The sequence below is a fragment of the Carlito syrichta genome, unplaced genomic scaffold (genome assembly GCF_000164805.1).
Source record: "Carlito syrichta isolate Samal-C Ts95f unplaced genomic scaffold, Tarsius_syrichta-2.0.1 Scaffold314889, whole genome shotgun sequence".
Classification (NCBI taxonomy): Eukaryota; Metazoa; Chordata; class Mammalia; order Primates; family Tarsiidae; genus Carlito; species Carlito syrichta.
The window spans coordinates 586,892-613,527 of NW_007258985.1; the positions used below are offsets into that span (position 1 = coordinate 586,892).

A 26,636-nucleotide genomic window follows, 5' to 3' on the forward strand; every position below is an offset into this window, starting at 1 on the left:
TTTTGATTTATGGTCTCGCCATGTTGCTCAGGCTGGTCTTGAACCTGTGAGCTCAGGTAATCCTCTCACCTCAGCCTCCCAAAGTGCTGGGATTACAAGCCTGAGTCTCTGCGCAGGCTGTAATATACCAGTCAATGAGTTTCAGCAGATCACAAGGGAACAACTGTTCAAATCATATTAAAACACCAAGCTGTTTCTGTACCTCACTTCATTTTTTATATATCACTTTCCTTTTTCTGTCCATAAATCTACAACAATGTGGTTCTGGTTTGAGGATTGCCCCATTTGGGAATCAATTTTTGCTTAATTAAACTCTGTTAAATGTAGTTTTCCAAAGACTTTCTTTCTTTCCTTCCTCCCTCCCTCCCTCCCTCCCTCCCTCCCTTCCTTCCTTCCTTCCTTCCTCCTACCTCTCTCCCTCTCTCCCTCTTTATAGAGACAGGGACTCACTTTGTTGCCCAGACTGGTCTTGAATTCCTGGCCTCAAGCAATCCTCCCACCTTGTCCTCCCAAAGTTCTGAAATTACAGGTGTGGGCCACTCACTGGTCCTGACCCAGATTTCTAATTTAGCATATACTCCTTTTCATTCACTTATATGAGTCAGAGAACTAAGTAACTCTGCATATAAATGATACTTTGGAATATTTTTGGAAAAACTAAGAAACAATGATGTTGGTCGGTTGGTTGCTCCTAATGTCACTGAACAAAATGATGAAAGAAGAGAATGGTGGCTCATGCCTGTAATACCAGCATATGGGAGGCAGAGGTGAGAGGATTGCCTGAGCCCAGGGCTCATGACAATCCTGGGCAACTTGGCAAGACCTCGTCTCCACAATAAATCAAAGAATTAGCTGGGTGTGGTGGCATGCAGCTGTGGTTCCAGCTACTTGAAAGGCTGAGATGGAAGGGTCACCTGAGCCCAGCAGGTTGAGGCTACAGTGGCCATGAACATACCACTGCTCTCCAGCCTGGGCAACAGAGTGAGACTCAAAAAAAAAGGAATTCAAATTCTCAACTCAAGCACCAAAACAAGTGACCTAAGAGCTTCTAGGTGTGCCCTGAGGGAAAGTCTTATTTCTTACAGTTTGGGGACTAAAATTGCTTAAAATCAAATCCAAGTCACAATTCTACAATTGGTCGAATTCAGTGCAAGTTGAACACCTAACCTCACAGGACATCTATTGTTAGAGTGAGGATTAGGGAAAAAATAGGACTCTGTAAATTGGAACAGGGGTATGTGGAAGACCCTGATGAAGCTGGGATCATTGAGACTCTAGGTTCTGATGAGTTTTCTTAGCAATTGGAAGAGGTAGCCTCACCACCATCAAAGGTGCTCACCCCCAACCACAGTGGAAGTGGCCTCCCCACCCTCAGAGGTATTGACCTTTTACCTCTGTTTTAGGGGATTGACCCTCCATTGCCTGAGGAAACAGTAATGATCTTCCCTGAGGTAGCTAACATATAAGAGAATACTGATTCTTCTCAGAATTCATTTCTACTATTTCTCTTTTCTTCTTGACCAATAACTAGAATAAAACCATCAGGACCCTAAAGGTGAGGTACAAAGTGTGACCCATAAGGAAGTATGTATACTTCAAAAGAACTATTTGAGTTTTCTAATTTATATAACCAGAAATCTGGGCACTATGTCTGAAAATAAATATTAAAGTTGTGGGGTAATGGTGAAACAAGCATAAAGTAGGATCATGCTAAATTTATTGATATGAATCCACTAAGGTGAGATTTTGCACTTAATGTTGCAGCTTAATGAGTTCGAGTGGGCTTTAACAATTTGTTTGTTTGGTTGGTTGGTTGGCTGAAATATGTATTAATAAATGGCCCACTGTGAGTACTGGAGACGCCTTATCTCCCTTAGTTTAATGTTAAAGGAAGGGATTCAAAGGCTTAGGGAGATTGGCATGTTACGGAGTGTGAATTTTTCATTTAAAACCTACTCACTCACAGTGGGAGAGTCCTGAGAATATACCTTTCACCAATATTTTGGTTTTGGTTTTGGTTTTGGTTTTTTTTTTTTTTTTTTGAGTTGGAGTCTTACTGTCACCCAGACTGGAGTTGCAGTGGCCGCTTCTGGTGACCGCAGCCTCGACCTGCTGGGCTCCGGCGATCCTTCCGCCTCAGCCTTCCAAGTAGCTGGACTACAGGTGCGCGCTACCACGCCCAGCTAATTTTTGATTTATTGTGGAGATGAGGGCTCGCCAAGTTGCTGAGGTGGGTCTCGAACCCGCGGGCTCAGGCAATCCACTCACCTCAGCCTCCCAAAGCGCTGGGATTAGAGTGAGCCACCGAGCCCAGTCAATATTTTGAAAAATAAATTGGTGGGGGGGGGCCCAGGATCCTTGAGGAGCTCTTCTCTGTAGGTCAGACATTATAGCGGAAACTACAGTCAGTCAATTACAAAACCTAAATTCAATTAGAGTAATTAGATCTCAGGGTGGCAGGGACCAAGTAGTGACACTCAATTGCCAAAGAAAAGGTGAGTCTCATACCCTAATGAACTGCAGAGTCAAAGCAGCAATCAGAATAATCTGACTCTGGCACACCTATGGTGTTGGTTAGTTAATCATGATGTTCCCAGAAGCGAACTAGAAAGTCTGCTTTTTTTTTTTAACAGAATAACATGCTTTTATTTTACCATCATACATAAAAAGACAGATAAATATGCCAACGGTACAGTTCCAATTTGTCAGAGCAATTTCATAGTGTTTGTGCAATTTAGAAAAAGAGACACATCAATTACTAAATTGTTACCAAGACAAATTACCAAGTAAGATAATCAATTACTTGATATCTATAAGTGGAAAACTTTCAGGTCAAGGGAACAAAAGTCTGACTCAGATCATAAAAACAGAGAGTCATGGCTTCTCAATCAATTCCCAGGTTTGAACCATTTTACAGACTCAGAGCCCTTTGAATGAAGTGGTGGTGCCTACCCTCCCCTCACATCCCTCAGGCCTTTGGACTCAGACCTAAATCGCACCACTGCCTTCTCTGGTTCTCCAGCTTGCAGGCAGCATATTTTAGGATTTCTTGGCCTCCATAATTCCATGAGCCAGTTCTCATAATAAATCCCCTCTTATTTATCTCTATAAATTCTATTGGTTCTGTTTCTCTGGAGAACACCGACTACCACAGAATGCATATGTCTTTACATGAGAGGAAAGCTGAGGACTGAACTATGGGGAATATCCATATTTAAGGAACAGGAGGAGGATAAAGAGCTCATAAGAGAAGAAAGCTGCTAGACCAGATACACTCCAGGAGAGACTGGATAAAAGCAGAACAACCTGTAACCATTTATTTCAGGCCCAAGCGTCAGGATGAATGTATTTTTTTCAAATAAGGCCGTTTGCTTTTTTTTTTTTTTTTTAATGATTTAGGAAGAAATCCAGCCGCCTATGTCCAATGTTTTCACTACTGGGGGAAAATGAGCATTTCTTGTTTCCCAGTTTGTTTTTTGTGAAATAAGCGATGGAGACTCTAGCACATTTAGGCTTCACGGGTGGGTTGCGAACCTGGTGGACCACAGCGCTAAGATACCTGGGAGCAGCTTCTGCACATCTGTGAATTCCTGAACCCCGGCGACAGCTGCTTGAAATCGCAGAACTAAGAGCGTTTTTCTATTTCCTTGTTCAGTCCCCCAGAGAGCCGAAGAATAGTTTTTAAAAGGAGAGACAAAGGCTTGGGGGAGGCTACTTTGAAGCTGTAAACCTGTGAGGTCTCCTGATTCAGGAGAAACGAATTTGCTGGCTGAGTTTAATTTGCCACTTTCTGGTTTTCTTCCCCTGTTTCAAAGCTACCAGATGTCCTCTTTACACAAAGACGTCTCTTCCTTAGACAGGGGTGTCTCTGTTGTCTCACCATGGAAAATATAACTTTCAAGAGATGGGAAAAAGCCACGACAATGAAATTGTCTGACATCGCGAAGGAAAGAAAACATGCTCCAGGTGAGGCTCGAACTCACAACCTCGGCATCACCCGCACATATACTGCTGTATAAGTACCGCGCGCTAACCGATTGCGCCACTGGAGCATGCTTTCCTCCGTTTCGCCATGCGCACTCTACAGAGTCATGAGCGACCGACGCGCTCGACCCCGACCTCGTCCCCGAACGGGAGCGCGCTGGGCTGCAGAGGACCCTCCCCCCGACAGCGGCTTTCTTCTCGCATCAAACAAGCTTTGATTAAGCTATTTCCATCTCTCCTGGGAGCAAGTATGTGATTCACTCCCATGCCACAAGGAGCCAGAATTTTCCGGGCACATGGGGGTGCTCCTTTCAGAAACCGCGAGAACAGGCTGAGAAAAAAGGGGAGAGGTTCCTGCTTCTCCTGGTCTTCACTCCAGGAAGAACACGATTTTCGTGGAAGACGAGGGATACTTTTCTTAATCGCACCGCTCCGCTGGCCCCTGATGCTTACTTCCGGACGGAGAACACGGAGAAACAGAGCCCGCCCGCCCCTCACTCTGCGCGTCCCCAGACACCCGCAGCGCTCCTGGCCGCACTCCGGACCTCACCTGCAGGGCGCCCGCAGTCGCTCTCCAGCATCTCTGAACTGTCCTTTGGGATTCTCCCTCAATAACTCCCAGAATCTGCCTGAAAACCCTATTAGAAGTCACAGAGCCAGTTGGTCAGACCACTCTTGATGGAAAACTGGCATGGTAGCCACTCCTTATGTGGGCAATGCGTTACAGAGGTCAAGGCATTGTGCACCCCAGCACTCCTCTCTGTCTTGACTTTCTTTAGCAGCTCACTGCAGATAGTTTACCTCTTTGACATCTGCTCACCCTGTATCTTCATCTCTGGGCCTCTAATTACAAAGGCCAATTTTGTTTGTTTCCTTGCTTGCTTGTTTGTTTTTGGTCTGAGGAAAGTGCAGTTGTCAAAGTGCAACATACACACAAAACACGAAGTCTTTTGGCTTTTATGGAATAATTTCCGTCAGTGAGAAGAATTGTGTAAAGGGAATAGCCTGCCTATTCCTGACCACATAACACCTAACAAACAGAATTGAAAGTAATAAAACAGTGACCAAGTTTTTCCATTCTTAAAAGGAAAACACACACACACATGCACACACACATGCCACATGAAAGAAAAAGAACAAAAAGAACTGCTTCCATATCTTGATTTCTATTGCATTGCTGTTATGGGATCATTACATGTGTTTTAAATAATACCTAAAAGTGAGGAGGAGCAGCGAGATGAAACACAGCTCTTTGGTAGATGGCAACTTAACCAGATGAGTGGTCTACATTCCCCGCATTCAATTCCAGAGGGAGAGACAGGACTCTGCCTGAACTTCTAGAGACTGTTGCATCTAAATAACAACAGCCCTAGCAGTTGGATAGAACTTACCATGGTACTATTGTTTGAATATTTGTGTTTCTCCAAAATTTCTACTGAAACTTAATCTACTTTGTGATATAAAGAGGTAGGTCCTTTTGGGAAGTGATTAAATTGTGAGGGCTCTGCCCTCTTGAATGGGATTAATGTTTTTATTTTATTTTTTGAGTTGGTGTCTCACTCTGTCACCCAGGCTGGAGTGCAATGGCATGCTCACAGTCACCACAGACTCGACTTGCTGGGCTCAGGTGATCCTTCTGCTTCAGCCTTCCAAGTACCTGGAGCTACAGGTGCATGCCACCACATCTGGCTAGATCTTTGATTTATTGTGGAGACAGGGTCTCCCCAAGTTGCCCAGACTGGTGTCAAACCCATGGGCTCAGGCATTCCTCTTACCTCCGCCTTCCAAAGTGCTGGGACTATAGGCGCACCACGCCTGGAGGATTAATGCTTTTATAAAAGAGGCTTCAGAAGAGGTGCCTGGGAGTATCTCTTCTGCCATATAAGGACATAGCAAAAGGCATTATCTTTGAAGCAAAAAAACCAGCCCTTGCCAGAAACCAACTCTGCTGGAGCCTTGATTTGGACTTCTCAGCCTCCAGAACCATAAAAAAATTTCTGTTATTTATAAATTACACAGTCTAAAGTATTTTGTTATAGGAGCCCTACTGGACAAAGGCATATAGGACAGACACTGTTCTAAGTGATTAATATGAACTTCATAAAAATACTGTTGGTGCTGTGTTCCAAGACCAAGCCTAGATAAGAAAAGTAAGCACTTGGGGAAATTATAGGAAAGAAAACTTAACAAGACTTGGCAATACTAGCTGTATGCTACTGGATATTAAACAGTTCTCATCAGGAAGGCAGGTCAGTGACACAGCATAGGATTTATAAGCATAAAATTATGATCATGGAAAAAAAGGTAAACAGAAAGCTAAATGTTTTGAATTGTTGATGTTTAAAAAAATGACCATCTTCTGACTTCTACCCACTGTGCAGTGGAAGGCTGTCCTATACGGACTACATAGATGAGTTCTCCTGCCCTCTGGCTTCAAGCTGTATTTCATTAGAGGGAGCATTAGCACAAGGTCAGAATGATACAGGGCCCAGAGGTTGGAGTATTTATTTATATGAACCTCTTTCTGTGGGTCAATCTTAGCTAGTTTATCAAAGTGGACCTTTCCTTCAAATTCCAGCAATTGCTCTTTTCTCTCTTTTTCAGGCCTAAGGGTGGTGTCCACTTTGAAGTCAGTAGTCCTGGGATACTGCTCTCTTCTTTGTCCTTCCCCCAGTCTGCCTATACCTTTATTAAACAGCCCCTTTTAAAAATCATCCTAAAAGTATTGTAATTTTAAACAGTCACCTGTTTCCGCTTGAGATCCTGACTGATAGAAACCCTGATACTATTAATAATGTCATTATGAATGACCGGAAGTAGTTCTGGGGGTAGTGCATAACGTTTTAATGGTGAGAGCAGAAACACAAAAATAAACATACTATTTTTGTAATTGTGTTATGGTCCGAGTAACGCTCAGCTGCTCTCTCCTGATACTGGTAAATCAAAGGGGCAGGGAACTGGTAGAAAGAAGTTAATTTCCGAATTCAAATCCAGGGAAAAGAGCCAGACTCTTTCTGAAATGGTTCTGCGCCCCCCTCAGGTCTTGCAGTCCACATTTATAGCCCAGAGTTGTCGGTACCTTTACTTTAGCCACAAGATCAGCAGAGCATTGTATAGAACTTAAGTTACAGCTGCATTTCACGTTTAGATAGTAACATTTAGAGTAAAGGAAGTTTACAAGGCCTAAGACATCATGCATTGCAAACGTTATGCAAATCACAAGACTTACGATTACATTGATGCAAAAGTTTTCTGAGTTGAAGTCTCATTCTTTTGCCCAGACTGGAGTGCAGTGGCACAGTCACAGCCACTGCAACCTCAATCAGCTGGTCTCAGGCCATCATCCCACCTCATCCTTCCAAGTACTACAGGCGCAAACCACCACGTCCCGCTAATTTTTTTGATTTATTGTAGAGATGAGGTCTCACCAAGTTGCCCAGGCTGGTCTCGAACCCCCGGTCTCAGGCAATCCTCTTGCCTTGGCCTCCCAAAGTGCTGGGATTACAGGCTTGAGCCACCACGCCTGGCCTGATGCAAAAGTTATACAAATCACAAAATTTATGATTACACTGATACTATATTGTTCAAACCTATGAGTAATAAGAAAGGGAGTAAATAGGAATTTACATCTTTGGGCGTAGTCTGCAGGGAAGTCAAGGATTCCCTGAAGCTACTTACTGGGAGTGCATAGAAGACTAGGGACTCTCCGTAATGTGCTCAGGAATGTGCAGGAGTGCTTGAACCCTTGCCATGCCCTTCTCTAGGGACTTTGGTAATATGGACAGACATTAGTGGGTCTCTCTATCAATAATAATACAAATACAGAAAAATCACTGGATCTTTAACCCCCTTTTCAGAGACATAAAGACATAGTAGCCACTGAAATGTCCTATTAAAGTCATTTCAAACAGCAACTGTAGGTACTAATCGAACCCTCTCAGAAATATGATTCTCAAGGGCCCAAGACTCAAGACTCAAATCATTCTGTTCCAGAAAGAACCACATATGGCTGTGCCTCACTTGCCATTTGAAAAAAGTGATGTCTTTTTACAACCTGAGAAAAATGCCATTCACCTTTTGGTGTATTTTCTCTTTACAAATCTTTTTTTTTTTTTTTTGAGTCAGAGTCTCATTCTGTCGCGCAGGCTGGAGTGCAGTGGCATGCTCACAGTCACTGCAGCTTTGACCTGCTGGGCTTAGGGATCCTTCCACCTCACCCTTCCAAATAGCTGGAACTACAGATGCACGCCACCACACCTGGCTAGTCTTTTTTTTTTATTTATTATAGAGATGAGGTCTCATCAAGTTGCCCAGGCTGGTCCGGAATCCCCGGCCTCAGGCAGTCCTCTCGCCTCAGCCTCCCAAGGTGCTGAGATTACAGGCTGAGCCACCGCACCTGGCATCTTCACAGATCTTTAAGACTACATTAATAAAGTGAAAATGTTGAAATATGTTTTTAAACATTTCAAAGTGAGCAAAATTTATTTATTATGTAGATTAATTCTCACAGATAATAAAAGTTGTTTCAAAGCAGCCTCCAGAAGAATAAGAGATAATCTGTCTGGGTGTGATGATGATTTTACTTTTCTCTTCTTTTTAGTGATAAATCTCTGGTTATTTGATGTGATTCCTAAGAAATGGGTTAAAATCAATTGCATTCTTTTTGAAAGAACTTCCTTTAGATAGAGGAACTTCAGAGAGAGCCCCTCCTTGCACTTGGGGATAGAAACAAGGGAAGATCAGACATAGGTACCTTGATTCTGCAGCTGCTTCTAAAGCCTTCCAATTTCCTTTCATTTAAAGTGCTCAGCACACCAAAGCACCCTACTTTGGGGTATTGCTTTCTGAGCCCCAATGCATACACAAATTTTTTAAAAATCACTCAAAGAATAAGCAGTTAAGAACACCAATCTAAGAAAAAAGTTCTGAGAATTGACATACATTTCCAGCTTCTCTCTCTATACATGCCCACAGATGATACACCAATTCTATAAATCAATGCACTTATAGAATGTATCAATTAAGCAAAATACTGAAAACAAGCATTAGCATTCTCCAAAATGGTGATATATAGATTGTGGGGGGTGAGGGAGAGAATGCAGTCCCCCAAAGAGTTGCACAATATTCCTCTGTTCTAGAAAGCCCTCTCCTCCAACACTGATAAGGGGGTATTTCTCACAAAATAGAACTGCCAAATCTCACCATTTTGACATCTCTTCGTAGGATAAAGTTAGAAGCATGTTGGAGGAAGAACTATCTAGAATGAGTGATCTTCAAGAATAAACCAAAGCTTAACAAGGCACAAAAGAAAAAATAAAAATAATGCAGAAATATGAGTCAGTTACCACAAAGATGGTCAAAAAGTCACACTACAATTTCCTTTCATCACTATGGAGAAATCAGCATAATATATAAAATCATATATTAGTCAGGGTTCTCCAGAGAAATAGAAACAATAGGAGATTTTATATATATATATATATATATATATATAGAGAGAGAGAGAGAGAGAGAGAGAGAGAGAGAGAGAGACAGTTATTATGGAAATTGGCTCATGAGGTTACAGAGGAAATAAAGTCACCTCCCTTGTCAACTGAAAGCTGAAGAACTAGGAAAGCTAGTGGTATGATTCAGTTTAAGTCCAAAGTCCTGGGACAGGAAAGCCATTGCTGGCATAGTCCTGGAATCCAAAGGCCCAAGAATCAAGAGCTCCAATGTCCAATGTCAGAAGAAGATGGATGCTGCAGCTCAAGAGGAGAGAGCATTCTTCTTTCCTCCACATTTTTGTTCTTTCTCAGTCATTCAGTGTATTCAGTGATGCCCACGCACATCAGTCTATTGATTCAAATGCTAATCTCTTTCAGAAACACTCTAATAGGCTCAGAAATGATATTTTGCCAACTTTCTTGGTATTTCTTACCCCAGTTAAGTTGACACTATATTAACTATCATTTGAGGGGGAGACCCCCAAAACAGAGTTCATTTTTTTAAAATTATGTATTGGCTGGGTACAGTGGCTCATGCCTATAATCCCAGCATTTGGGAGGCTGAGGTGAGAGGATTGCCTGAGCCCACAGGTTCAAGACCAGCCTGGGCAACTTGGTGAGACCTCGTCCCTACAATAAATCAAAAGATAAGTTGGGTGTGGTAGCGTGCACCTGTAGTTCCAGCTACTTGGAAGGCTGAGACAGAAGGATCACCTGAGCCCAGAAAGTTGAGGCTGTGGTGGCTGTGAGCATGCCATTGCATTCCAGCCTGGGTGACAGAGTGAAACTCCAACTCAAAAAAAAGAAAGAAACTTTAAAGGATTTGTAAAAAGAGTTTTGTGGTTAAAATTAGCTTAACTGAAAACTGATGCTCAAGATATAGATTTATAAATATATATAAATTCTACTTTCAAGTTATAGATTTATATATATATACATACATATAAATTTTTTTTTTTTTGAGTTGGAGTTTCACTCTGTCACCCAGGCTGGAATGCAATGGCATGCTCACAGCCACCACAGCCTCAACTTTCTGGGCTCAGGTGATCCTTCTGTCTCAGCCTTCCAAGTAGCTGGAACTACAGGTGCACGCTACCACACCCAACTTATCTTTTGATTTATTGTAGGGACGAGGTCTCACCAAGTTGCCCAGGCTGGTCTTGAACCCCTAAGCTCAAGAATTCTCTTGCCTCAGCTCCCAAAGTGCTAGGATTACAGGCTTGAGCCACCGCGTTGAGCTGAGATGTAGATATACTTTTAAAGGTATTTCTGCTTTTTCTCTTTGGATTCTGTTTTGAATAATTTTTTCCTCAGTGGACTAAAACCCCACTTCCTCTCCCTTTTTATTTTACTTATTCATTTATGTAATTGATGGTTAAAAATTGCTTACTTCCTGGGTTTTCACTGAAAATTAGGATTGCTAACAGTTAAGATTCAATTATTGTATGCAATTAAAACTGCTAAACATAAGACAAATTTTTTTTGAGTAGGAGTCTCGCTCTGTCGCCCAGGCTGGAGTGCAGTGGCATGTCCCGGCCACTGCAGTCTCGATTTGCTGGGCTTAGGTGATTCTTCCACCTCAGCCTTACAAGTATCTAGAATCACAGGCATGCACCACCACACTTGACTGATTTTTCTTGATTTATTGCCTGACCTGATCTTGAACATGTGGGCTCAGGCAATCCTCCCACCTTGGCCTCCCAAAGTGCTGGGATATAGGCATGAGCCTGGCCGACAAACAATTTTATATGCGAAGTATAGAAGGAAAGTAGAATGTGTTTTTTATTTTTAAAAGTTACTTATTTATTTATCTATTTATTTAGTTATTCACCTATTTTATTTATTTATTTATTTATTTTTGAGTCGGAGTCTCACTCTGTTGTAGGCTGGAGTGCAGTGGCACGCTCACAGCCACCACAGCTCTACCTGCTGTTCTCAGAAGACCCTTCCACCTCAGCCTTCCAAGTAGCTGGAACTACAGGTATGCACCACCACACCGTTTTTTATTTTTTTTTAATCTATTGTAGATCTCACCATGTTGTCCAGACTGGTCTCAAAACCCATGGGCAATCCTCTCACCTCTGTCTCCCAAAGTGTTGGGATTACAGGCATTAGCCACCATGTCCAATCCATTAATTTGCATTTCTATGTGCAGAAATTATACATTACTATCAGTTTTCCACAAGTTAACTTTTTATTCTACAACATCGTAAAATATCATCCTCAATGGAAAAAAAAAAAAAAAGCACCAGGCCCAGGGGTTCAAGTCTAGGAGAGAGGATTATTTGAGCCCAGGGGTTGAAGACCAGTCTGGACAGCTTGGTGAGACCTCACCTGTACGATAAATAAATAAAAATTTATGTGCCTGTAGTTCCTGCTACTTGGAATGCTGGGGCAGAAGGATCACTTCAGCCTAGCAGATCGAGGCTGCGGTGGCCGTGAGCATGCACTCCAGAGCCTGAGCAACAGAGTGAGACTCCAACTAAAAAAAAAAAAAGAGGGCACATATCCTTTGTAGAATCAGCTAATCCCTGGAGGCTCCAGCCTTCCATTTAAAAGATAACCAGTAATCTCTTTTGCTCGTTTCAAAAAATCTTCTACAAGATGTTTGATTTTTAAAATAAACTACAATAGAAAAATGTCTTAAAACAGAAACTGAAATTATACTTAAAGGGAAAGTACTATAAATTATCCCATTAAGTACCAAAACAACTGAACACAATTAAATGAACTAGTCACCACAGGATGCAGCAGAAATAAATTTTATTGTCTCTCACACTGCCTCTTTAAGCTCCTCTGCAGACAACTTTTTCCGCATTCAAGTAAAGCCTAAATCTTCTCTGAATTTTTGCCTACGCTAACAAAGTTTCTCTCCTTGGCTAAACTTTAGTCAGGATTCTCTGAACCCTCTTCACTAGGCCTTGACCTTGGACCTTGTCCTTGGCTTGGCTAGCCTAGGCTAGTTTTAACATGAATCCTGCTACATCATCTTAGTGAGAATTCTCCAAAGAGGATCAGTACATGTTGTTTTGAAATACATACTACTTTGGTGGCTGGGCACAGTGGCTCATGCCTATAATACCAGCACTTTGCGAGGTTGAGGTGAGAGGATTGCCTGAGCCCTGGCCCATGAGTTCGAGACTAGCCTGAGCAATTTGGTGAGACCTCATCTCTACAATAAATCAAAAAATTAGCTGGGCATGATGGCGCATGCCTGTAATTCCAGCTATTTGGAAGGCTGAGACTGAAGGATCACCTAAGCCCAGCAGGTCGAGGCTGTGGTGATCATGAGCATGCCACTGCACGCCAGCATTGGCAACAGGGTGAGAACTCCAACAAGAAAGAAAGAAAGAAAGAAAGAAAGAAAGAAAGAAAGAAAGAAAGAAAGAAAGAAAGAAGGAAGGAAGGAAGGAAGGAAGGAAGGAAGGAAGGAAGGAAGGAAGGAAGGAAGGAAGTAAGTAAGTTTGGCATAAATTATTTTGAACTGAGACATTTGAGTTTCTGAAATTTCCCCTACCTGCCTAAGCACAGAGTATCCCCAAAGAACTTAATTGTCATAAATCCTCTCCCTGGAAGCAACTGTATTCTTCTCAGGAGAAGTGGGTCCCCATCCAGACAGACATTGTCACAGACTGCCATATCTCCCATCTATTTTCCTAAGAGCCCATTTATCTTTACAAAAAGTCATTCATTTTCCCATATGTTTCTCTTTTTTTCCATCTACTAAGTTAGGTATGTAAGCCTCAAATTCTACTCTCTGAGTTATTCATCACTGAATACTCCTGAGTGTGTATTACATGCATAAATAAGCTGTATTTTTTTACTCTTACTAATCTTCTTTTTTCAGTTTAATTCAAAGAACTCCAGTCAGTGAACTTGAGAGAATAGAGGAAAAATGTGTTCCTTTTCTATACCTTCTATTCCTGGTATTTGATCAGACTCCTTGTCTTGTCCTCCATCCAGGTCTACATGTGTAAGTCCTTGGCCTGTCTTTAGAAATAATCCTGTTAAGCCCTTTTAGCATAAATCCCTTTACGCTTAACCTTCCTGTATCCTCTTAGTAATTTCACATCCACTGATTTCTTCACTCTGATCACCAGCAATAACTTCCCAGCTGTCTTTGCTATATGTGAAGCTGAATTCAGTTTCTCCCTCCTATTATAATAGCCTTGAATAAAATTTATCTTACCATTTTAACAAGTGTCAGAATAATTTCTTTTTAATAATATTAGCAAATAGTTTTGTTTTTCATTTCTGTTTTTTTGTTTGTTTGTTTTGAATCAGAATCTTACTCTGTTGCCCAGACTAGAGTGTAGTGGCACGCTCACAGCCACCACAGCCTCAACTGCTGGGCTCAGGCAATCCTTTCACCTCAGTCTTCCAAGTAGTTGGAACTACAGGCACGCACCACCATTACTGTAGAGATGAGAACTCCTCAAGTTGCCCAGGCTGGTCTTGAACCCGTAGACTCAGGCAATCCCTTCAACTCAGCCTCCCGAAGAGCTGGAGTTATAGGTGTGCGCCACTGCACCCGGCCTTAGTTTTGTTTTTCAATATAGTATAATGTCAAGTTGTAAAATGTTCACTCAATTTAAAATACTCCTTCTCCCCAGCTCGGGTCTTTTTATGTTCTGAAACCAAGATAGAAAAGGGGGTGTGGTTGATCTTTTTAACTATCCCTCCTCACTGCTGTCTCTGGCTCCTCTGAGAATGCTAGGGAGTGTGGGGCACTGATAGGAGAGATCTAAAAAGAGGAGAAAAGGAAGAGGGGGAGAGCTAGGAGAGATAACCACTTTTTATCATTTTGTATAGGTGGCGCTGTTTATAACCTTTATAACCCTCTCCTGGCATTGAAAGCACTCACTCATAGAAGACATCCACAACTGTTGGGTAGTTCATTACATTTGTTGGAATCTTGCTTCCCAATGAAATCTCCTGCCTTAATATTAGCCTTAATGCAAACAATGCTTCTCTTGATATGCCTTATTTCTCTGCCTCCCCAGGAGATCCTCCAGCTAATCTAACACCACTTCTCTCCCTCAAACTCTTACTCTCTCTCTTCAGGCAGCCTTTTGTAGGGGATCCCTTCCTACAGAAATTAGAACTCTGTTCCTTTGGCTGAGTCCTCCTCACAAAATATCCACCTTTGTCTGATATTAGTGGGAGAATATCTCACTCCCTTTGTACTTCTCTCTTTACTTTGCCATCAGAGCAACTACTCAGTTTCTTGCCTTTAGAAGTTTTTAGCATGAGTCAGGTTAGGCATTAATTCATGTGTCCTTTAAATCCCAGAGTACACATACCAAATTCTCAAGATAATCTCTTAAAATTTGCCTCAATTGGCTCTGGAGGATGAAAGTACTTCCATCCACTCTTCTGGTTCTTCTTCCATTTTGGACCAACACTTCCACATCCACCTCTGCTGTAACTGTTGGTCTTACCTCCTACTTCATGAAAAATAAGTTATCACACAACCATGTGGAACATCCAGATATAGCATCTTATCTACATTTACGCTTTCCTATTGTCTTTCTGCTTCAATATGTTCGTTGCATACAGCCAGTGTTCCTTTCGAAATGCAAATAATAGCCTTTGTTTTAAAATATAGAAGCAATCTCTCACTGTTCTTAAAATGAAGATCAGATCCACAATATGCATGCAAAACTCTGCATAATCTGGCCCCTGTGCACCCCTCTATCCTCAGCTTCGATGGCAGCTCCTCTTTGGTACAGTCATTCCAGCTACACTGGCCTTTTGTGGTTTTTTCAAAGACTGTGCTTCACCTCAGGTGTTCCCTCTGCCTGAAATGTATCCCCTGCTACCTACTTCAGTAGTATATGTCCCTCAAATTTCAAGCAACATCTCCTCCAGAAAATCTTTCTTGACTAAAAGTCAAGTCTTATTCCCATGGCACCACATGTTTCCCCCTCAGAGAATTCATCACAGTTGCAGATTTACATTGATTTATATGATTATCAACATGATTATTCTCTTTCCTATTAGATTTAAAGCCCCATGAGGCAAGAAACTGGGCATTTTAAAAATTACTTTTGGATTCATAGTGCTTAGAATATAGCCTGCCACGTACTGTCAAAAAATTTACAAAATAAATGTTGAACTAGAAAAATATTTCATTTTTAGGGTGTAAACTTTTGATTTTGCAACCCTAAATAAAAACTGGTTCAGTCAGGTGCGGTTGCTCACGCATATAATCCCAGCACTTCAAGAGGTGGAGGCAAAACAATTGCCTGAGCTCAGAGGTTTGAGATCAACCTGAGCAATTTGGTGAGACCACGTCTCTAAATAAATTTTAAAAATTAGCCAAGTGTGGTGGCACATGCCTGTGACTCCAACTATTTGGAAGGCTGAGGCAGAAGGATCGCCTGAGCCCAGCAGGTTGAGACTGTGGTGGCCGTGAGCATGCCACTGCATTCCAGCCTGGGTGACAGAGTGAGACTCTGACTCTAATAATAATAATAATAAATAAGCAAATAAATAAAAACTGGTTGAGAGAAAAAAATGGAGATCTGCTTGAAGGCTAAAGAGGGAAAGGCAATCTCCTAAAAGGGCAGGTACGTATAAAAATAAGCAAATAAATAGTTGAATAATTCACATTCAATATATAAGATAGTTTTATGTTTGTGAAGCAAAGAAAACCTATGGTTTTTGTTTAAAAATGAAAACATTGGCTTTTTTGTTTTGTTTTTTGTTTTTTTGTGTGTGAGTTGGAATCTCACTCTGTTGCCCAGGTTGGAGTGCAGTGGCACACTCACAGCCACCGCACCCTCGACTTGCCGGGCTTAGGTGATTTTGTTATGACCAGAGTTCGAGAAGGTAGATTGCCATTACTCAAAGAATTTAATTAAAAGTCTTTTATTTATGCCAGCGACCGAGAGTGTACAATTGTCCTAAAGGGCTTTTGGCTCCAAGTGAAGCAGGTGATGGGTTTATAAAGGCAAAAACCACAAGGATACATAGCAACTTAGCAACCATAGCAACCATAAACTAGCAACTTAGCAACCAGAATGGGAACTTTTGATTGTTAGGGAGTTTTGATTAACTTTATGTTCCAGGCCGGTCACTGGAACAATTAGGGCAGTTACATGGAGACAAGGTGGAAGGACTACTATACAATGGTGTTACCTTGGTTAGGTCACGAAGTTACCTTGGTTAGGTCACTAACAAAATATAGGCTTATAATATGGGAATGTAACAATGGAGTTTTGCAAGGTGTAGCATTTGAGTTTAGTTAACAAAGCATACAATTACACGGAAATTGTGGCTAGGGAGTTTCTAAATGGTCAGGAGAAACAGTTTATGGGAAACAGGAATGTGGATCTGTGAGTACAAGGAACTTATTTTAGTCACGCAAGGGGGGCTATATTGGGTAGCAAGCAGTTAAGATGGAGAATTTTTAACAAAAATGCAGTTACTTATATTAAGCAAGTTATTACAAGGTATTATAAGTTTTACAGACATTTCAATTCTTCCAGCAGCCTTCCAAGTAGCTGGAGCTACAGATGCATGCCACCACTCCTGGCTAGCTTTTTTGTGATTTATTGTAGAGACGAGGTCTCATCAAGTTGCCCAGGTTGGTCTTGAACCCCTGGACTCAGGCAATCCTCTCACCTTGGCCTCCCAAAGTGCTGAGATTACAGTCTGAGCCACCATGCCCAGTCTACAACATTGTTAAAAGATAATTTTCAAAAAAATGGATAAAGTCTTGATTCTCATATAGATATAAAGATGAACACGTGATAAATATTTTATTTAACTTATTAATGAAGAAACTGATGAGATATTAGAATGAGTTCAGGGAGAATCCAAAGAACAGACATATTATAAACACTATATATCAAATCCAGAAAATAGAAGTAAATGTAGAAATCCAGGAGGAGGAAGAGTTTTCTCTCCATTGGACATAATTAATTTGTATAGCCATGGAAAAAAATTATACTGTATTGCTATTTGCTAGAATGGTTCTTATAAACTCAGAATGAGATAACCTAGAAAAGTGTGCTATAGACAAAACACAGTTTTCTAATAAAGCCCAAATACTGCCCTATAGAATATCAAGACAAAAAACAGTTTCTTGACTTGGGAAAAAATTGTATAAGATGGGTAGACAAAACATTGAGAATACTCTTTATAGTGAATTCAGTTTGTGTTGCATGTTTGTTAGCTAACTATAGTATCAAACATTTATGGATGATGCAATTCACACTATTCCAATTGTGTGACATAGATACTAGTAAGTGTTCCTGTGTAAAAGTGAGTATATGTTTAATCTTATAGTCCCTATAATGTAGTATTTATTTACTTATTTATCTATTTATTTATGACAGAGTTTCACTCATCAACCAGGCTGGAGTGCAATGGCATGATCACTGCTCACCATAGCCTCAACTTCCTGGGTTCAAGCAATCCTTCTGCCTTACAGTATCCTAAGTACCTGAGACTACAGGGCATGCCACCATGACTGGCTAATTTTTCTATTTTTTGCAGAGACGACAGTCTTGCTTTTTTGCTCAGGCTGTTCTCAATCTCCTGGCCAGTAATTTTTTTTTTTTTTTTTGAGTTGGAGTCTCACTCTGTCGACCAGGCTGGAGCGTAGTGGCACATGCTCTTGGCCACTGCAGCCTTGATATACTGGGCTCAGGAGATCCTTCTACCTCAGTCTTCCAAGTAGCTGGAAATACAGGCATGCACCACCGTGGTTGGCTAGTTTTTTTATTTATTTCAGAGATGAAGTCTCACCAAGTTGCACAGACTAGTCTCAAGCCTTTGGCTCAGGAAATCCTCTCACCACCTCTCAAAGTGCTGGGATTATAGGCGTGAGCCACCTCACCTGACTCAGTAGTTTTTAAAAAATAGGTTTTTAAACCTCCAGCTTCCAGTTTTTTAAACTATTTAATTTTGAAATATGTATAGATTTACAGCAAGATGTGAAAATAGTACAGATAAATCCCATATATCAAGTGTCCTCAGATGATTGCATCTTAATTATAGAACAATACTAAAACCAGGAAATTGATAGTGATACAATGTGTGTATGTATATAGTTCTATGCTCTTTATCACAGCTGTGGATTAGTGTAAACACTACTACTGATAAGACACAGACCTGTTGGAGTAAAGTATAGAAACTTTACCTCCTTTGCAGTCCCTTTACCTTTCGCCATTTCTAATATAATTGTTTTAAATATTTTTTTTACATGCTTGGAAAATCACAGAAAATATTATACTTTTTGCTTCAGTAACCACATATAAGAAACTCAAGAAGGGGAAAATATTGAATTTACCCATATTTTTGTTTTTTCCATTTTTCCTTCTTTCCTAATGGTTTCTTCTTTTATAATCTCCTTTCCATTTTAATAACTTCCTTTTGGCTACTTTTGTTAATTAATGACAAATTATTTTAGTTTTCCTTCATCTGAGAATATCTTAGTCTGTTCTTTATTACTTAAAGATGATTTTTTTTTTTTTAGTTGGAGTCTCACTCTATCACCCAGGCTGGAGAGCAATTGTTATGACCGAGTAAGTGAGAAGATGTCACACCAGCAAGCTGAGTCTAATTAATTAGAGTTTTTTTTATTAACACACGAGTCAAGAGCAGGCAAATGCCAGAAAAAATGCTTGACGAACTCGTGTAGTTTGTGACAAGCTTTTATAGGTAAAATTTGCAGTATTGGCTACATAGCAATTTAGTGGCCATAGCAACTATTAACTAACAACTTGTCAACCAAAATGGGAACTTTGATTGTTAGGGAATTTTGATTAATTTCATGTCCCAGGTATAGCCAGTGCCCAGAAAGTCCCTGGAGTTCTGCCATTAAGATATAGTTTAAGGTAGTTACATAGAGACAAGGTAGAAGAATCATTACACAATGGAGTTACCTTGGTTAGGTCACTAACAAAATATAAGAACAAAATAAGAAAATGTAACAATGGGGTTTTGCAAAGCATAACATTTGATTTCAGTTAACAAAGCATATAATTATATGGAACTTATGGCTAAGGAGTTTTGTAATAGTCAGCAGGAAACGGTCAGCACAACCTGCCCAAAGGAAACAAAGTTGGGGGTCTGTGGCCATGGGAACGTTACTGTAGTCACAGGTAGCCACTGAGGAGTGATTCTTAGGTCAGGCAGGTGACTTAAGATTGAAGTTTTAAACAAAATGGAGTAAGCTGGTTAATACTGTTATTTTGCTAGCAATTTGATTTTATTAACTGATTTAGCTCATTTCACAATGGCATGCTCACGGCCACCTAGCGTTGACCTGCTGGGCTCCAGCGATCCTTCTACATCAGCTTTCCATGTAGCTGGAATTACAGGCATGTGCTACCATATTCAGCTAATTTTTTGATTTATTGTAGAATTGAGGTCTCACCAAGTTGCCTAGGCTGGGCTCAAACCCCTGGACTCAGGCAATTCTCTCACCTCTGCTTTCCAAAGTGCTGGGATTACAGGTCTGAGCCACCACGTCCAGCTAAAGATGATCTTTGATGAATATAGAATTTGACGTTAGCAGTTATTTTTTAGCACTTAAAAGATGTTCTGGCACTTCTGGCCTTCATGGCTTCTGATGAGAAATCCACTCTCATTCAAATTGTTTTCTGCTATACATAAGATGTTTGTTTTGCAGCGTTCAATAATTTTTTCCTTTGTCTTTATTTTTCTGAAGTTTACTTATGATGCATCTTGGCATCGATTTGCTTGGGTTCATCATATTTGGGGCCTGCTTAGCTTCTTGAATTTATAACTATATGTCTTTGCCAAACTTTCAGCTACTATTTCTTTGAATACCTACTCAGATTCATCTTTTCCTTCTCCCTCTGCAATTATGCGAGTGAATTTTATGTTTTTTGTTATAATGCCTGAAGCTCTGTTCTTTTTCTTTTCTTTCCTTTTTTAGTTTTTTGTTGTTGTTGTTTCCCATTGTTCAGAATGGATAATTTTTATTGTTTTATCTTCAAGTTCACTAATTCTTTTCTGTCTTCTCCTTTCTACTGTTGGGCCTCTACATTTACATTGGTTCTTTGGTTATGGTATTTTTCAGTTCTAAAATTTGTATTTGGTTCTTTATATTTTCTCTTTGTGTGATGAAACTTTATTTTCTCATTTGTCTCACATGCATTTACAATAGTTCATTGAAGCATTTTTATGATTGCTATTTTAAATTCCCTGTCAGATAATTCCATCATCTGTGTTATCTTGGTATTTGTTTCTGTTGGTTGTGTTTTCTCATTTAAGTTGAGATTTTCCTGGGTATGAGTGACAATTTTCAGTGGTATCCTGGGCATTTTTGAGTAGTATGAGACCTTTATTTAAATAATCTGTTTTAGCAGGCAGTCTCTGACTGTACCAGCGGAGACACCTCCTGGTTACTGCCTGGTGAGAGTGGGATTTCAGACTCTCCACTAGTCCTCTACTGATACTACCCTGACTGGAAAATGTTGAGTAGCCTTGGTACAGCTGGATGAGAGTGGAAGTCTAGGCTCCCCACTCTGCCTTGCCTGACAGAAGTGGGGATAGGTCTACAGTTTTTTCGGTGCTATTTAGCTGCGGAAGCGCAGGTATCATCTCAAAGCTTTCTGTCTTCCTAGGTCACCACATTTCCTGATTCTTTGGTTAAGAGAGGGCAGGTTTTTATCTGGGGCTTTTGTTGTTGTTGTTGTTACCACTGGTATTTTCTATTTTCTGACTTCTTCAGTACCCAATCTGGGATATATATGAAAACCCAAAAGAAACCCTAGGGAACTCACCACCATGTCATTCTTTGTGTCTCAAGTTCCTTTGCTAATCTGCTACCTTCTCTCTACCTTGCGGAGTCTATGTTTGTATTATAAATAATGCTTAGGGTTTTTAGCTATTCTTAGTGGGAGAAATAGGGAGAAGTGAATCTACTCCATTGTGGCCCAGAAACAAGAGTTACCTCTCCTTTTTTTTTTCTAATCTCTTTTTTTTTTTTTTAGTCAGAATCTCACTCTGTCACCCAGGTTGGAATGCAGTGGCATGCTCATGGCCACCACAGCCTTGACCTGCTGGGAATCAGGCAATCCTTCCACTTCAGCCTTCCAAGTAGCTGGGACTACAGGCATACACCACAATGCCTGGCTAATGTTTTGATTTATTGTAGACATGAGGTCTTGCCAAGTTGCCCAGGCTGGTCTTTAACCCGTGGGCTCAGGCAATCCTCTCACTTTGGCCTCCCAAAGTGCTGAGATTATAGGTGTGAGCCACCGCACCCAGCCTATTTTTTATATTTTTTAATCAATTCCATAAGTAAGAGTTAATTCTGGGGGTGAATTCTAGAAGTCAAAGAATCAGCAAATCAACAGTTTTTATATTTGGCCTCAGGAATCATGAAGTAGGTGGGTATTAGGACATCAAAATATGTGTGCTTATTAGGACTCTATATTGGGAATGAGTGTTTGAGGTCCCTTGCCACCCATGGCCATCATCAATATAATGCATACCTTTGCAGGTACATTTGATAATCTTTTTAATAATGTACTCTCTGTCTCTCTCAAGATTTTAGCAATCAATCAATCAACCAACCAAACAAAATACCACACCTAAAAACAAAGCAGTGACAACAATAAAAAGTAAAAGCCATTTTCCAAAAATAAAGACAAGCCAAACTAATGAGACTTTTAACACCAAGAGCATATATATATTTTTCTGTCTGTTATGCTTTTTAATAGCCAAACAATGATGTCAAGGAATTAACATTTTTTAATCTATATGTGACATAATTGCATCCCCTGAAGTTCAGTGGATAAACTTTGAATGTTACAGAAATGAACATGATAAAATTATTACAAAGATAGTTTTGGTTTTCCATATTATTTTCTTTTAACACCAGGCTAAACAATTTCCTAATAACTTCAGCTGCCTATAGAGCACGTGCGAGTTTAGAAATGTAGCATCATTCATTCATTTAAAAAAGAAAGTATTCACACATATTTGAATGCCAACTGTCTTGTGGTGATTTAGTCTTAAAGGAAGCTTGGTTCCTACTCTCATGAAGTAATTTTAGTGAGAAAAAGAAAAAAATCATTATTTACTAGATATTATGCAGTATATGCTATAATTAAGGTGTGCAAATGTTGCAATGAAAACACACCTCTTTGGCTGGGTGCACTGTCTTACGCCTGTAACAGCACTTTGGGAGGCTGAGGCAAGAGGATTGCCTGAGTCTAGGAGATCAAGACCAGCATGGGCAACTTAGTAAGATCTCATCTCTACAATAAATCAAGAAAAATTAGCCAGCTGTGGTGGTGCATGCCTGTAGTTCCAGCTACTTGAAAGACTGAGATGGAAGAATCACCTCAACCCAGTAGGTCAATGCCATAGTAAACGTGAACATGAGACTGGACTCTAGCCTGGGCAACAGAGTGAGACTCCAACTCAAAAAAAACAAAACAAAACAAAAAAACACCCCTAGAACCAAAAACAAACAAACAAACAAAACCTCTTTGAGGTGTTTCTTGGCTGGGTACAGTGGCTCAGGCCTATAATCTCAGCACTTTGGGAGACTGAGGGAGAATTGCTTGGGTTCAGGAATTTGACACCAGTCTAGGTAATATAGTAAGGCCTCATCTCTACAACGAAAATTAAAAATTAAACAGATGTGGTGTTCCACTGTAGTCCCAGCTACTCAGGAGGCTGAGGTGGGAGGATAGCTTGAATCTAGGAGTTCGAAGCTGCAGTGAGTGAGCTGAGGTCGTGTCACTGCATTCCAGCTTGGGCAACAGAATCAGACTTTGAGTTAAAAAAAAGAAAAAAGTACTCTCACCTAGATTGAGGGCAAAGTGACATGACTTGAATTCTGCAATGGTAGAACTTAGCTAGAAGAAAGAGTGAAGGTATTTTGCATGCAGAGAGAGCAGTATCCATGAAGTCATGGAAGCATAAAGTACCCTGAGGACTTTCAGGAACAACCATAGTCCTAAACTGCAAGCGGAAATGAGTCACCTGTATTTGTATCTGGTTCTAAAACAATTTAATTTTTCAAACTTGGTACAATGTACTCATAAAGGATGTTTGATTGTTTCAGGAATCCAAAGTAAATTTTTGAAGAATTTATTTGTGCTTGTGGGCATTAATATATTATTCGGCACTTCATAAAAATGCGATGTAGGGAAACTCCATCATTTTAATCTATGGTATAGATGATTGGTTTTAGCAATTTACATAGCTATTCAGATGTTATCACTGGGTGTTTGTTTATGTGGGCAGCTCAATTGCAATTATAAGGTGATAAATTGAGACTAGGAGGATTGATTGTTTCATATTTAGGTAGGGTCTTTATCAGAGCCAAGTTACTTTCTTTCTTCTTCTCTATGTTGGCTTTAGTTTCTTAGCCTTCGGGTCATTTTTCTAACTCCTATGGTATTTGCAAGCTCATTACACTTGTGGCTGTATTTCTTTAGCTGTGCTTTAATACACATTTATTTGGCGGTGACTAGGGTTCATACTCTGCAAGGTTCTCAATACAACGTCAAATAAGATATGACTCCTGTCTTAAGGGGAGCTTACAGTCCATTAGATAAGTATGACACAATAACTATAATACAGTCTCTAGGCCTACAGTGGTTAAATTAGTCAGAACTCTTTAGGTTGCAAGTGATTGAAACTCAGTATAGATTTATCAGAAAGAGATGTTTACCAACTGGCTTGTATTACCATAATTTTGATACAGGTAACACTTCAAAGATTCGTACAGCTGAATTTCATGTATCATCAACAGTTCAGACAGCACAGCAGCTTCATTTCTGTCCGTTCTGAGGAATTTTAGTTTTAGAATTCTCTGCTTTTGGTGATAATCTCAGGGCTGTAAATTTGCTTTTGGTTTTTAGCACAGGAAAGTGAAGCCATCTTACTTCTAGGTTGCCATTTTGGAACCAGAGGACTATTTCCAGCATTCTCTACTTTTGCTAGCAGTACTTTCCTACATTCTGAGAAGGTAGGATAAAATGGTGGCTTATCAGTTTGAATAATTAATTTCTTTTCTATGCTCTGGCATCTAAGAAACATATCTCTTGAGACCAGGCATGGTGGCTCATGTCTATATTCCCAGCACTTTAGGAGGCTCAAGTGAGAGGATTGCCTGAGCCCACGGGTTCCAGACCAACCTGGGCAACTTAGTGAGACTTCATCACTGTAATAAATCAAAAAATTAGTTGGGCGTAGTACTTCATCACTGTAATAAATCAAAAAATTAGTTGGGCGTGGTATATCTGTAATAAATCAAAAATTTAGTTAGGCCTATAGTTCCAGCTACTTGAAGGCTGAGGTAGAAGAATCACCTGAGCCTACTAGGTTGAGGTGGCTGTGAGTGTGTCACTGCACTCCAGCCTGGGTGATAATAGTGAAGCTCCAACTCAAATGGAGAACTGCAGATACCAGGCCCAGCTGAGACTTGAACTCAAGACCTCTGGTTTAAAAGAGCAGTGTTCTAACCTCTGAGCTACAGAGCCACTGCAGGTGTCCTCATCAGTGCTTCTCAACCTATTTATATATTCAGAAGAGAGTCTGCAAAATCTATTGTTTAAGAGCAATCCCGCTAGCTCTCCAAAAGTTCTCACCAGATGAAAAAATCACGTGATCCCCACCCGCACCCACAAAATCATACAAAGGCAAAATAATTCTCTATGTGATCTGAAGTGTCATAAACGCAAATGAGAAAAAAGCAAAACAAGAAACAGGCATAATAATGAAGCTGAAAGTTAGGGACATGGAGCGAATGCAAGGCCAATTATATCACTGCTCTCCATGACCACTTTCTGAGCTTCTTTAGAATAAAAAAATCCGCCTCCTCCCAGAGGAGCCAGTTGTTTGTTTAGAGTCTCCAAAATTCTAAACTTGCCTCTGCAGAAAGGACCCTCTCTACCGAAGCTACTTGTCATCTCTGGAGTACCCGAGAAGAGAAGGATGAGACCCAAGAATATTCATGAAGTACCACCCAGTCTGTGCAGAACAGTTTTTGAGGATTTCCTCCTATGTTTAGGCAATGTTTACCTCCTGGTTTCTAACATCTAAAGAAATGTACAACCACAGGTCTATTATATTCAGAGTATTTACTGAATTTTTTTTTTGTATTTTATTTTTTAATGCTCAAGTTATCTCAGTGGGCTCTTTCTTCCCCTGTTTGCTGAAATTAGAAATTCTGATCCTCAAATGTGTTCATTCAAAATAGTATTTACTAATGCATGAGCAATAATTATGGGCTAGATACAGCGGATGTTACTTCAGTACCTCAAAAAGTTACTAGAAGTTAAGAGAAGACAGACCATGCATTCAAATCTCTACTACATAAGGCATATGTGATGCAATGTTTATCCCCTACAAACAAATAATTATAAGTGCTTTGACAGCTATCAAAGATCCAAAGTACTAGCCCGTATAGCTCTCTTTCCTCCCACTTCAGTCTCCACAAGTCAGTAGAGTCTTGCACCAGGGAACTTACATGTAAGGTATCTGGGACAAAAAGAGAATAGACCCTCAGTTCTTGATCAAATGAGATCTAACCTCTTTTTACAAAGCTTTTCTCAACCTTGGTTCCTTCAGAATTTTAAGGGGTGGGGGTATAGTGGTGAAAAGACAGGGATATGAAGGGGGGAAAAAATAAAGATGAAAGGGAGAAAGTTGAAGGGTAGGGATTAGGAGTGAACAGGCAGCCTGTTCCTATGCCCAACATTTCCTCCACCAAATCTGTTGACGATATTCCCAAAGATGCCATACCCCAACTGCCTTCTCCCAGGCTCATGTATCTGGTTGTGAATCTGGATTTTAGACCATAGGTTATAGTTTCTCTTTCAAGAGCAAATCTGTAAAAAGACAATTAAGACATATTTCAACTTATATAGGTGCGTGTAGGCATATATATGTGTGTGTGTGTAGGTATATATAGTATATAGTATAATAATTCAGTATATATAGTATATAGTATAATAATTCAGTATATATAGTATATACTATATACTGTATAGTATATGTAATATAATAATTCATGATATATAGTCTATAGTATATAGATATATAGTATATGTATAGGTACTATGTATCCATATGAAATATCATACAGCACTTATAGATTTTTAGAAGCCTGCATTTAATAACACAGGGAATGGTCATGAAATACCACTGGACTAGGTGTGG

At 40.2% G+C, this 26,636-nt stretch overlaps 2 non-coding genes across 2 annotated transcripts; both read right to left on the minus strand.

Moving 5' to 3' along the window:
• Positions 1-3,958: 3,958 nt before the first annotated feature.
• On the minus strand, positions 3,959-4,052 carry TRNAI-UAU. The gene is made up of 2 exons: positions 4,015-4,052; positions 3,959-3,994 (listed from the first exon to the last, which is right to left on the minus strand). It is a non-coding gene; the product is annotated as a tRNA-Ile (tRNA).
• A 20,830-nt stretch (positions 4,053-24,882) lies between these two features.
• TRNAK-UUU lies at positions 24,883-24,955 on the minus strand. Its single transcript has one exon. It is a non-coding gene; the product is annotated as a tRNA-Lys (tRNA).
• Between the last annotated feature and the right edge of the window lie 1,681 nt (positions 24,956-26,636).